At 46.1% G+C, this 12446-nt stretch overlaps 1 protein-coding gene across 1 annotated transcript in view; it reads right to left on the bottom strand.

Annotated features, from left to right (window-relative positions):
* LOC124058436 (zinc finger SWIM domain-containing protein 6) overlaps positions 1–12446 on the bottom strand; it is a 41539-nt gene that overhangs the window by 18659 nt on the left and 10434 nt on the right. The gene's annotated exons all lie outside the window — the stretch shown is intronic.

The following is a 12446-nucleotide window of genomic DNA, read 5'->3' as shown; positions in this document are numbered from 1 at the left end:
CACATGTAAGCACACGCTGAGCCGCTGCGAGAAATCATGCATTTATTAATAATGGGAGTGGTTAGCAGAGACAGAAAGTAGCTTATGGATGCATTTATGTGCTCAGGAGAGATCTCTGAAATGCATGTGGACCGGGCGAAGGCATACATCTCTTTAATATGTTTATCAAAGGGCTGAGCACTTGCATCGCTGTGATATCAAGCATGTATTAACGGAGAAATCAAAGCGTTCTCTGGGCGGGGCAGGAGTTGAATATTTCATGGGCTATAGAGGGGTGAGGTGCACATAAGCAAGCTCAACGGAGGTCAGGTCAAAGTAAGTCTCCTTCCTCCTCGATGGGCAGCACTAAGAATGCAGGTGAATAAGAAGAAAGGGGAGAGAGGGAAGTAAACAGGGTCGCAACCCTTGCTCATAATGTAAGCTTTGCCCTCTGGATGGATATAAATTAAAACAAACCGGTTACAGAGGCCTTATATTTCTCCTCTGCAGTTTCCCCTCTAACTATTTGTCAGGCAACCCGTTTAAATAACCTCTGTGTGAGAGTGTATAGACTGCAAATTTATATGACCAAAACTCAAAAATAGCTAATTATTTATTTCACTTTTGGTTCTGTTGATCATTTTCACATTACACCTTTTAACCATCCAACAGTCAAAAACCGCATAGACTCTTCACTTATTATCAGAAAGTTGGAACCAGGAATTGTTTGACATTTTTGCTTGATATTGCTCAAACAGTGAACAGATTATCTGAGTATTTGGCCACTAATTTTCTTTCGATCGACTAACCGACTAATCGTCTGATCGTTGCAGCTCCGTTGTGCTGTATAACTGAGAAGTGTTGCCTATCTAAATGTGTAACAGTGCCGAGCTGCAGAACATTGCCATGGAGATATGCCTTTCCATTCTGAAAGCCATCTGGTAGAAGAAGTACATGTTCACTTATAAGAAGAGTGTGGATCGAATATGGCAGCCACTAGCATTTGCAGTGGTCCGAGCTTGTAAGTCTACAGCTTCCTAAATGTGACAGACAAGGTTTAGCTGGTTGCAGAATTGAGAAGTAGCATATATAGCTGTGTAACAACACACACACATGAGCAATGGCTTTTAATACTTGCTGTGTGTGTGTGTGTGTGTGTGTGTGTGTGTGTGTGAGAAAGAGAGAGAGAGAGAGAGAGAGAGAGAGATGCAAGCTTATGTTTCAAGAGTGGCCCCTGGTCCAAAGAGGGGAGAGAAAAAGAGAACATCAAAAACATGTGGGGCTGAGAGACCTCAAAGAAAAATCAACCTCTGATACAAACACTCACACACACACACACACACACACACACACACACATATATCTGACTGTCGTAAAAGCAGCTGCACTTTCTTTTGCAAATGTTTTTCTCCCCCCCCCCCCACAGGGAAAATTAACAGGGATACTTTTTTAAAAATTCAAAACACATGGAGTATGAAAAACTAAACAGTGATAAAAGACTTGTCCTTGTTTTTTTTCTTTTTTTTTTTTTTTTAAAAAAAGGTCTGTTGTGATTCCCTTTGCTTTAATGGACACTCTCACTCTCTTGCCTTCCAAGCCCCTTTCATACACCCCTCCCTCCATCCACATTCCCACAGCTCTTTCTCTCTCACTCTCTGACAGATGGGTAGGTAATGAGTTTCGCCTTTCCCCGTCCAATCGTCTGGGCACCAAAAACTGCCCCTCACGCCAAAAATGCCCTTTTAATTTAGCCAAGCATTGAGTACAGGGATATTACTGTTTAGGTACACACACACACACACACACACACCTCCCATGACTCCTGGTTGGGTGGGTATGAAACCTTCAATGTCTCATGTGCTAGCTATTAAAGAGCCTGGTTTCCCCCTCACCCAGTCCACCCAGCTCCCCTCCCTGAGTGGTGCTCAGGGCTCTTTTCTGTGCATGTTCAAGAGGCCAGGGTTGGCTTTCAAAGTAACCATGGCGGCCATTTTTAGAACAAGACCTCAGTGAGGTTGCCCTAGAAACCCCTTCTGACCGCCCTGGTGAAATCACACTTGGCCCACAGAGCTGTGGAAGGCAGCGAGAACAGTGTGTGAAAGAGTGAGTGAGAATTAGAGTATGTATATATATGTTCAAATCCCACAAAGGCCTGCAGACCACCCACACTCTTTGGGGGACCCACATCAAAGCATTCCCCCAAATAGCCCTTTGCTCTATCTTTCTCTCTAGTTTGAAGTTGTACAAGTGCCGATAAGCCAGCGTGCGCTCTCTTGACCGGCTAGGACCACTTCTGTCTATTCACCAACAAGGGGCCCCAGAAATACCGGACTCCTGCTCTTATTTCACCGAGGAAAGGCACAACCTAAGACCTGCAACTCCTTCAATGCACATCTGCGGTGAAGGAAGAATACCGCCTTTATATGCTCCCTATGAAACAGGATTTAGCTTCCCTCATGAAAGCAGGCGGTGGGTATTGAGGACCAGGCCTCAAAGGTTTGCTAGCATAAGCACAAAAATGCTCTGAGTTCCAAAATCACAGGAGTAAATTAAATTGAGCAACATACATATATTTCCACAATCAAATTAAAATCCCAAGCGATTGGAGAAAGTTCAGGCCCAGCAGTGGGAAGGTCATTATGTTGATTGGCTAAATTGGTTCATGAGTGACTGTCACCTTAATCGAATATGACACCATGCAGTTCAGACAGCACACATTGAATTTGTGTTTGGGTGAGAGTGAGATTTGGATTACATTAATTTCAGCGCAAGAAATAAGACAAAACAAATGGGCCAAGTCAACCAAAGCAAAGAGGGAGGAACAGAGAAAGCAAACAGACATTTAAGGGCCATTCGCTTGTGCTGAGTCACTTCGGCCTTGGGCATTAATCAAATTGCCCATTGAGCTGCAGACATTCAGAGAGCAACACCTGAATCTGACTCTGCCCCACTGGAGCTTCTCTGATCCAGAAGAGCCCACCAGCAGTAATTGGAGCTTTACCATGGGCTCCTACTCTAAGTGGACCAAAGGTAGCCTGCTAAGATCTAGCTGAGAAAAGGCTACTAGACTACAATCCAGTATGTTTGGTTTGATTGAAGTGAGAGGCCCTACTGAAAGGAGATCTGAGCCACAGCTGAAGAAAAGTATGGTTCTGCAGCAAGTTGAGGAAAGGTTGAGAATTACTGTGCAACCCCCACCTCCTACCGCCACCCCCGCCCGCGGATAAAGGAGCATTTCCTTCACTGCGGCTCCTTGAACTTGCCCACTTACTAAGGCTACAAAGATAAATACAAGCTTTCTGTCTTTTAGAGCGGTAGGTCTGTGTGAGTAACAATGAGTACATGCGTGCGTGTGTGGTCCTATAAGGAAGCACCCATACAGAGACTATAAACAGAGATCAATGCTATTCTGCAGGAGACCTTGCTCCAGGCGTGTGTGTGTGTGTGTGTGTGTGTGTGTGTGTGTGTGCTAGGTGTGGGGCAGACTGCAATAACACAGCTGAGCTCCAGGAGCGGCCATATTTATGCCTCAAACCCTCTGATAAACCAAAAAGCTTCTTCCTCCCCAGTTGTGTTTTCATCAGCCGCACATCCTCACACATGCACACGTGCGCCAACATACACATCCACCATCTCACAGTCTGAATGCTTATCCTGACAGACACAAACGAGCATAAATTAATGTTTTGAGATATTCTATGAATTTCAATGCTTTTACTTCCGCTTGAGATTCTGACAGCAAAATCTGCATGCTAATCATTGGGATGGGAGGGAAAGAATATCCGTATGTGTGTGTGTGTGTGTGTGTGTGTGCACTGACGGCTGTGTGGGTGATTGGAGTTGTCATCAGCTGGCGGTTGAAATGACAGTCAACTACTGGGCTGCTGCCACTTAGTTGCCATGCGGTACATCAGGAATGACTTGCAATTTTCTAACTATCACTTTCCAAATGGATTCTAATTTTGCTGGATTGGGCCTGTCAGGCAGAGCTGGTGTTGCTGCTCTGCTGACTGATCCCAGAGGTTGTTTCAGAAGGCTGACCAGTACAGAAAGACAGGGGAGCCTCTGTTCAGGGACAAGACTGATGCAAGACAAAAAAGGATAAGCAAAAAGAAGAAAATGAGCTCCCGTCTGAAACAGATGGAAGACCTGGTTGCAAAATGAAATTCTGGGGAGGTCAAATATTTGGAACTGGGTCTTTTATACTGGAGAATTAGCGGAGGTACGATTCTTCTAAATAGGAATAGTATGAGCATTTGGGAAATACACTTTCAGATACTTGCTAGGAGTTAGATGAAGATTGATACCACTCACATGTCATGCAATAAACGTGAAGTTGGAGCCAGCAGATGATTAGCTTAGTTTAGCAAAAGTACTGGAACTGGGAGAAACAGCTAGCCTGACTCCACCCAAAGGTAATAAGATCTGCCTACTAGGTGTTCTAGTACATCATATCTCATTTGCTTAATCTGTACAAAAAACAAAGTATAGAAAAGATGGATATTTCTTGTCCGGGAGCAGTGACGTCCTTATTTCCATACTGGCAGGTAGACTTTGTTACCTTAAGACAGAGCCAAGCTAGCTTCTTCCCCATTTCCAGTGTTAATGCTAAGCTAAGCGAACCTACTGTACAAATAAAAGTGGAATCAATCTTCTAATCAAACCCTGAAAAAACTACATATATTTTCATATGTCAAATTATTCCTTTAGATGCCACTGTTATTGATAACATTAAAAAGATGATAGCATTGTCTAATGTAGCTATTGCAAGCTAATAAAGAAAAAACAGGCATGAGCTTTTTAAAATGCTTTTGGTTCTATAAAATTTTCTAACAAAGCAGGCAATGTTTGTCATAGTTAACTAATAAAACCTAAGTGTAGAATTACTACAGGTGTAATTTCAGAACGGCACAGCCCTGTGTGGTATTCGGTGAACTGTCCCTTTAGCAGCTATTCAACAAATCTGTCACTGGAGAAGTCAGTAGCCTGCTAATTCCGTCTCCCGGCTGTACATTAACTATACATTATCCCAATCCGTGTGCAAGGTTCATTAATGTGAATGAAATTACAGCTGGCTGGAAATGAATGCACGTAATCAGCAGAGGGCTGTCCCAGTAGAGCCACGCAAACTATAGATGGTGGTAATGGGATCCATTGAAAAGCCATTGTCTGCTACTTCAGGGTTTGAGTATCTTTCTAATGACAAACCTATACAGCCAAGACATTATAGCGCTACTGTCCTTCTCCCTATGAGGAAGGGGAGTCTATGTCAGTCAAGAAGACTTTGTGAAGAGAAGAAACAAAGAATATGGCCATATTTCAGAATGTGCGATTGTGAGGTGGAGTCTGTTTGTTAAACCTCACGCATAATTTGCATGTAGAAAGTGTGTCAAAATGACATTTGCCGGGCTTGTCAGAACTGATTACAGACACGTTTGTCTTGCTTAATTTGAACTTTGTCCCATAAATCCTTTTGTAAAGAATGTTTTTGATAAAACGGCTTTCAAAAATTCGTCTTGACATCAAAGTTCACAAGCAAAACAGGGTAAAAACAGAACAGAATGCAGCATAAAGACTAAAGCTAGCACAGCACACAAACAAGAAGCAAGTACTGTGGAAACCAATATGGCTGAAAGTGAAGAGAATTCATTTGCATATGAAAATAGCTGGGCACTAACAGCACTGGACTGAAAACTACAGCATGAATGTGTGCGCACATGTGTGAATATGTGTGTGTTTTTTAGGTTCACTTATCCATGCCAGGAAATAACCTTAGACTCTTTACCCTTCCCATTCCATTTGGAAAGTCACCCGACACACTCCACCACACACACACACACACACACACACAGCCCCACCCTTTGACACACACATGATGCCTTCATGCATGCACGCATACTGGCTTCAGTGACTCCCTGCAGTCAACCTCCTTCTGCTCACAAACAGCCCCTCCTCTTTCCTTTTTCTCTCTCCAATAACTGACTCCTCCCCTGTTCCCCCCTCCCATGACACTCACACACACACACACAGAATGTTGCCTAGCCCTAAGCTGACCCGTTGTGTGTACTGACGTCACACACTAGACAAGGGGAGGCATCATTCCAGACAGACACACACACGTGCGCACACACACACCACACACATACACACACACACACACACACACCCACACACATACACACACTCACTCACTCAGGCCCCAGCCGAGGGGGAAGCTGCATTCCAGCACAGGCGCACAGACACACAACACACATCACCACGCCTGGCGGTGGGAAGCATGGGGAGCGCTCAGCTGTAGCGGGGAGGTGGGGAATAGGGCCAGGGGAGGCAAAGGGGGGAGTTTCAGTGGGGGGAGGAGGGAGTGATGGCTCTGAGCCAGTGTTCCTCTGAGCTCAGCACTTCCCCTTTCAGCTCCAGCCAGCCGCCAGTTTGCGTAACGCAGCCCATGCAGCCCTGACGGCTCGTGCTTAACCCCTTCCTTCCTGGAGTCACTGAGGTCACACCCGTTGTTCTCTGTTCAGCAGCGCATGCTGCATCCTGGCGTAAACCTTTCCCTGCCAAACATCCCCCAACATCCCCTAGCTCAGAGTGTCCCATTATAGCACTGAGCACACTGGCCCACAACTCATACTTCTACATTATTACCTGACACAGATGGAAGCAGACACACACAGGTGCACAAAACACACACCGACACCACAGAGAAATGTTACATTCACCAAAAAATGTGTTAACCTTTTACATACCACTTTATATACCAAAGTCAAAGATATATATTTGTCTTCCAAAATACAATGAGCATAAGAGGGTGGCCTGTCTGAGGGTGACCTGGATTTACAGCTGCATCGCTCTTTGAAGACAGAGACCAAACAAAAGCACTGTAATACAAATCCTAACCCGTTAATTAGCAATTACCAAGGAATTATCACTGCCACAGACAAACATGCAGCTCACACAATAACCACCTCAACACAGATTTCTCTGTATTACGAAACTACAAAGAGCAAAGCGTGTGTAATGTGGCAAGTCTGGTGTGTGCCACTGTATACACAGCTTATGTAGGCCAAAGTGTCCACTCTACCCACAGAGATGTGAGGGCTCGTACATCAGGCATGGCGCCTTCCCCCCAAAAGAAAAAAAAAAACCCAGCGAAAAGTGTCATAGCTCACGCTAACCACAGCAGACACAGTCCATGGCGGAGGGATGGGCAGAGCAGAAGGGGGGAGTGAACGAGGGAGGAGGGGAGGTACTCTCACATTTAATATCACTTGACACGCGTCATCCAGCATCTCTTGAACAGCCGTTGAGCCTTTGTCAAATCCGCGGCCCCATCGAAGATGCTGCGCACGCGTATGCAGGGCACACCTTGTATACACACACACACACACACACACACACACAAATTCACAACAAAGGCAACCCAAAGACAAATATCTCAGGCACCTGGCGCCATGATCGACAGGCTGCTGCAGAGAACTGGAATAACCAGGATGAAGACAAGCGAGGGAAAGCAGAGAGGGTTGGGGGGGGGCAATAGAAAGGTTGAATATGTCTCTGCAGAATCGTGGTGGTCGATACTCTTGCCTGCGGGCTATTCCTGTAAATATTGACGTTGACGTTAGGACCACTCTCTTAAGGATAAGCTATAAAGCAAGGGGGGTTAGGTTTAGTGTGTGCAGACTGTAAACATCACACTCTACGCTTGGCCTTCTCAGAGTGCGTTGAGGGGAAACGGTGAGAGACTTACAGGGTGAAGAGTTGCAACCACATGAGGGGACTGAGCTTTCTCTGTAAGTTTACAGCTCGCTCCTCTCTCTCTCTCTCTCTCTCTCCCTCTCTAGATGGTTTAGGTTTCCACTCTCAAGCTAAAAGCAGGCAGCTGACATCAAAACCTTCAGAGAGACCCCTCTTTACCAGAAACGGCTCTCGTTTCATGTAAATAGCTGCCTTTCGTGGCTACATTGAGATAGATTGTACCCTCCTGGACAAGAGGCACACCATATTCACCCTGAGGCCTCTTTTGTTGACATCTGTATGTGTTGCCATCACAACACACGTCTGTTCAGTGAGAGCGTGCATGTATGTGTTTGCATCCATAGGTCATATTTGTGGGGGCACACGAGAGTGAGCATACAGAGGCGAGGATGCAAGGAAGCAGGCAGGTCTGCACATATGGAAACAAAAGTACAAAATACCTCTCATCTTTTCTCGAACACACACAAGCACAAATGCACACAAGCTTGTGAAGAATAATACAAAAGCATGACCAAAATACTCAATCAGGTTAGACTTGCTTCCAACTACCATGTCCTCGTGGGAGGCTGCAGGCAGAGAAGTTTATTGCTAATCATCCTCACGTTAAAAAGGGCAAAGCTAAGCCAACTATGACAACACATTTTCCGAAACCCTCCAGAGTATCATATGTGTCCGGTCAACTGGGAATTAGCCTGCTAGAGGAGTGCAACGATGCCTGAATTCGTTTTAATACAAGTGGGTTAAAGATGCCAATCCTCCTCCGGGATCACCATTGCTCCACAGACTGTAGTCTCTATCCATCTAATTTTGTAAAAGAATTACTGTGATTGTCTCAGCACTCAAAGCACCTCTACAATGTTTGATGAAATTAGCTCAAATTAGCATTTTCATAGATGACAGAAGAATAACCATATCTGTATGCAATTACACCGATTATGTCTGTTCAGAGACTTGTGAAGGACTAGGTCACCTCTGAGACCAAATGAAACAAAAGCCAACTGCTTTGTTTATACTTTATCACGTGTCTGTACTTTGAGATCCTCATTATATTCATTTGGGATGCCAGCATGCTGAAGGAGGCAATGACAGGGGGTTCAAGAGATGGGTGACGGAGGGAACACAAGTGAGGGGGGTTACGTCCAGTACCATAGCAACCATAACGGAGGTTGAGGGTCTGTATATTAATCATAAGGATAAGGAGTGTAAGGAGTGTGTGTGTGTGTGTGTGTGTGTGTGTGTGTGAGAGAGAGAGAGAGAGAGAGAGAGAGAGAGAGAGAGAATCCCCTCCCCTGGGCAAGTCAGCATTCACCCATGAAGTAGGTCAGTAAAATTTTCCCAAATTAGGTCAGTGGCAGTCAATGGCTGCTATCCTGGACAAGAGAAAGAATAAAAGGGAAAGGGTGGGGTCTGTAAGGTTAGGAGAGCAGAACCAAGTGGCTTACTTCTTAGCTTTTACACTTAGTTAATTACTGTTGCGCTGGGTCGTACAGAACACTCACACAAACACACACACACACACACACACACTCAAAAACATACCAAAAACAAGCCTCAGAGTGAGGAACCAAAGCTCTAAGGCAAAGAGAGCTCTTTACAACTTCAAGCCATCACTTTTTCTCTACGCAAACATCCCTGGTATCAGAATCAGTGTGCATCAAAAAGCCCGTTTTGATTGAAAATGCTTTTGAAAAGCAGTCCGATTCGGTTACAGCGCTTAGGTCTGATTATTTAGCACCCCTCCTCCTCCCTCTACCCCCTCTAGCTGTTTGGATGGTAGCATCTTTGTCATCTGCCTCTGTTTCATCGAGAATTTCTTCCCCCCTCCCCGTTTTGAAGAATCCACATTGGGAGAGAGGTTGTTATGTGTTGTTGCCAATAAACGGCGGAACACAGGAGTCTTTGAAGTCTGTGGCACGTTGTGATTTGCTTTCATCGGCCTGCATCTGTCAGTCAGCAAGAGAAAACGTGACTCCGACAGGAAACTTTTGCTGCTTTTTCTCCCCAATTTCGTCTCCACACATACACAAAATCAAAACAACAAAAATTGACAACAAAGACAGCAAGAATGACAAAGGCTGTATTGGGCATTAGACAGACAGGGAGTGGGCTGCATAACAATCTGTGAGGAGCTGTGAGGTGTTCCAGAAGATTCTGATGTCTCTTCAACTGGTGCAGACTGACTCTGTTTCTTCCTTCCTGGGCTTCCTTGGCCCACTTCCATACAATTGGAACATGTCTGTGTGTGCATCCCACTGTAGCTGTGGGGTGCACTCTGGACTTCACTCTGTCAGCCCTCCTGTCGCTCATCTCATTGCAGTTGGGTGTCAAAGAGAAGGAAGAGCATTGACAGGTGTCTTCTGTTGACAAGGTCTGTTCCTTTAGAGTGATGGTGGAACCTGGGCCTGCACCTCATCACACAAGCCTGCAGCCTCACTGTGACAGCCACAGAGGTGGGGGGGGGCAAAGAGGCTCCTTTCCCTGGGCAGAAATCAAACTCAAGCCCCCAGCTTGCCTGGAGATGTGACAAGGACCACTTCCACTTTTACTGTTTCTCCCCATCCTCCCCCTGCTGCCAATCATGTGTCAAATGCTTCACGCTCTCACATGATGCACGTGTTCGTGTGTCAAGCGTATGTGTTTGTGCTTGGGCTGAGCCCATCTGCACAGGTTAAAAAGATGTACGGAAGCAAGAGTCTAGGAGACAAAAAGACACCAAAGGAAACAAAGAGCTTTGCAGGAGGTGCTGAGCCAGAAACAACCAAATGTACAAGCTAAACGTGGCTTGGAGTAAAGCGAGCCACAATGAGTTACAGTGACTAACGTTACTAGCCAGAGAGCGAAAGATGCCTGGCTAGAGAGGATGGTAGAGGAGCCAGAGAACTGAACTGCAGCCAGCCTGGATGAGGCCTCAGTCCAGATAAGTTGGGACTGTACCAGGGGCCCAGCTACAGCACATTAGAGCAGGGAGGAGGGGGAAGCAAGTGAATTAGCAAGAAATACAGAGTGAAAAAAAAAAAACAGAAAAAGCGAAAGAGAGAGGGCAGGCTTATAGGCAAAACAGAGAGAGAGAAAGAGGGGTTTTGAGGCTTTTCAGCTCCGAAGTGGGATGGAGGGGGATGGTTGGAGGGAACTGCTGAGAGTCAGGCAGAGCTGGAACCGAGGCTCAGAGGCAGGGCCAGGGCTGTGCTGGGGCTGCTGAGAGAGGAGCCAGGGCTAGAGGCCAGAGGAGGGAGGGAGAGGGGGCTGAGAGGAGGCTGCTGTGGCAGAGCTGGGGCTGGGGCCAGGGCCAGAGCCAGGGGCCCCAGCTTTAGATTTAGTCAGCTGTTCCCCTGGCCAGCAGCTGGATGGGAGAGAAAAGGAGGGGGAGGTAGCAGGGGGAAGACAGCACAGAGACTTCGGGGTAGAATTTTAACAGAGTGATGGAAAGTGAGAGGAGATGGAGAGGAGTAAGAAAGGAAAAAAATAGCACAGCAACAGAGAGTGGGAGAAAGAAGAGAGCCGAGAGAGAGGGTGGTGTTGGAGGTTTGGAAAGAGGACAGTGGAAAAGCCATTAGATTCCTATGAGAGAGAAAACAGCGCTGAGACCAGACAGACTGACAGAAGGTGGTTAAGGCTCGCTGGCTTTGCAACCACTCTTCCCTTCCTCCCTCGCTGGTCCTTCTGCTCCCTCAGTCCTCTCTTCCCTCCTTCCATCCTCCTCCTCTCCTTCCGTCACTGGTGCACTATTCTCTGGCTACCTCCGTCTCAACCAGTTGTGCTTCATCAACAGCCCTGCTATTCATTACGCACGACCTGCAGGCATGACCCTAAACACACACCGAGATCCCAAACAGGTGCCCCAGACACACACACACACACACACACACACACAGCAGCAGCAAAAGGGATCATACATGACTGAAGGGGGGAGGGATACAGGAGGTTTTGTATACAGAGGGGCTGAATGAGAAGAGAGGGCTCTCTGTGGCCGTCTGAGAAGCACCGCAAGAGGAACAGTAAGGAAAGAGGGATGGAAAGAAGAGAAAACATTTAAAGTAGGAGGAAAAAAATGATGTAATTAAAGCAGACGGCATACACGCTTTGTTTCCATAAAAGTGGCGAAATGAGATTTGGAGTAGGGGAGCGAGGTGCGAGGATTTGCCATGGGGCAAGCAGCCACTGCTAGCAAAGTACTTTATGGCCTATTATATTCCATTCAGATGGACCAGGCGTCTGGGATAAAAGCATTTAGTCTGTGTGTTAGTGAGTGACTCAGCACTTGGAGTCTTCACAGGTGGACTCCCTCATAACTACACAATGCATATCAATGAAGTGGCCCACTCTATGTATACAGATCGCTCACTCCCACACCCATGCCTGTTTTTTTTCTCCCCCTTTTTCCTCCACCTACCGCACCTTTTTCCTCCTCAACCTTTCACACCTCCTTGTGAAAAAGACTCTACCTATCTGTTGTTTACTCTCTTTTCAGCTGGATTGAAATAATTCCACCTGCTCTTCTATATAAAAGCCCATCCACAGTAGTAGTACCCAACAGGACAAGAAATAAAAGGAGGGGGCAGTGAGTGAATGAATGGGAGTGGTGTGCTCTAAAAATAAAGAAAAGATCTGAAAATTGCATCCCTTGACAGATTTCTTCTTTTCCAAAAAATTAGGAGGAGACATTTCAGTGCATCAGCCGGCCCACTTCTTCTCCTCCCTTTCTCTCTCATTTA

The sequence above is a fragment of the Scatophagus argus genome, chromosome 4, assembly GCF_020382885.2.
Source record: "Scatophagus argus isolate fScaArg1 chromosome 4, fScaArg1.pri, whole genome shotgun sequence".
NCBI classification, from domain to species: domain Eukaryota; kingdom Metazoa; phylum Chordata; class Actinopteri; family Scatophagidae; genus Scatophagus; species Scatophagus argus.
The sequence above is the reverse complement of the archived record's forward strand: the minus strand, read 5'-3'. Positions and strand labels throughout refer to the sequence as shown.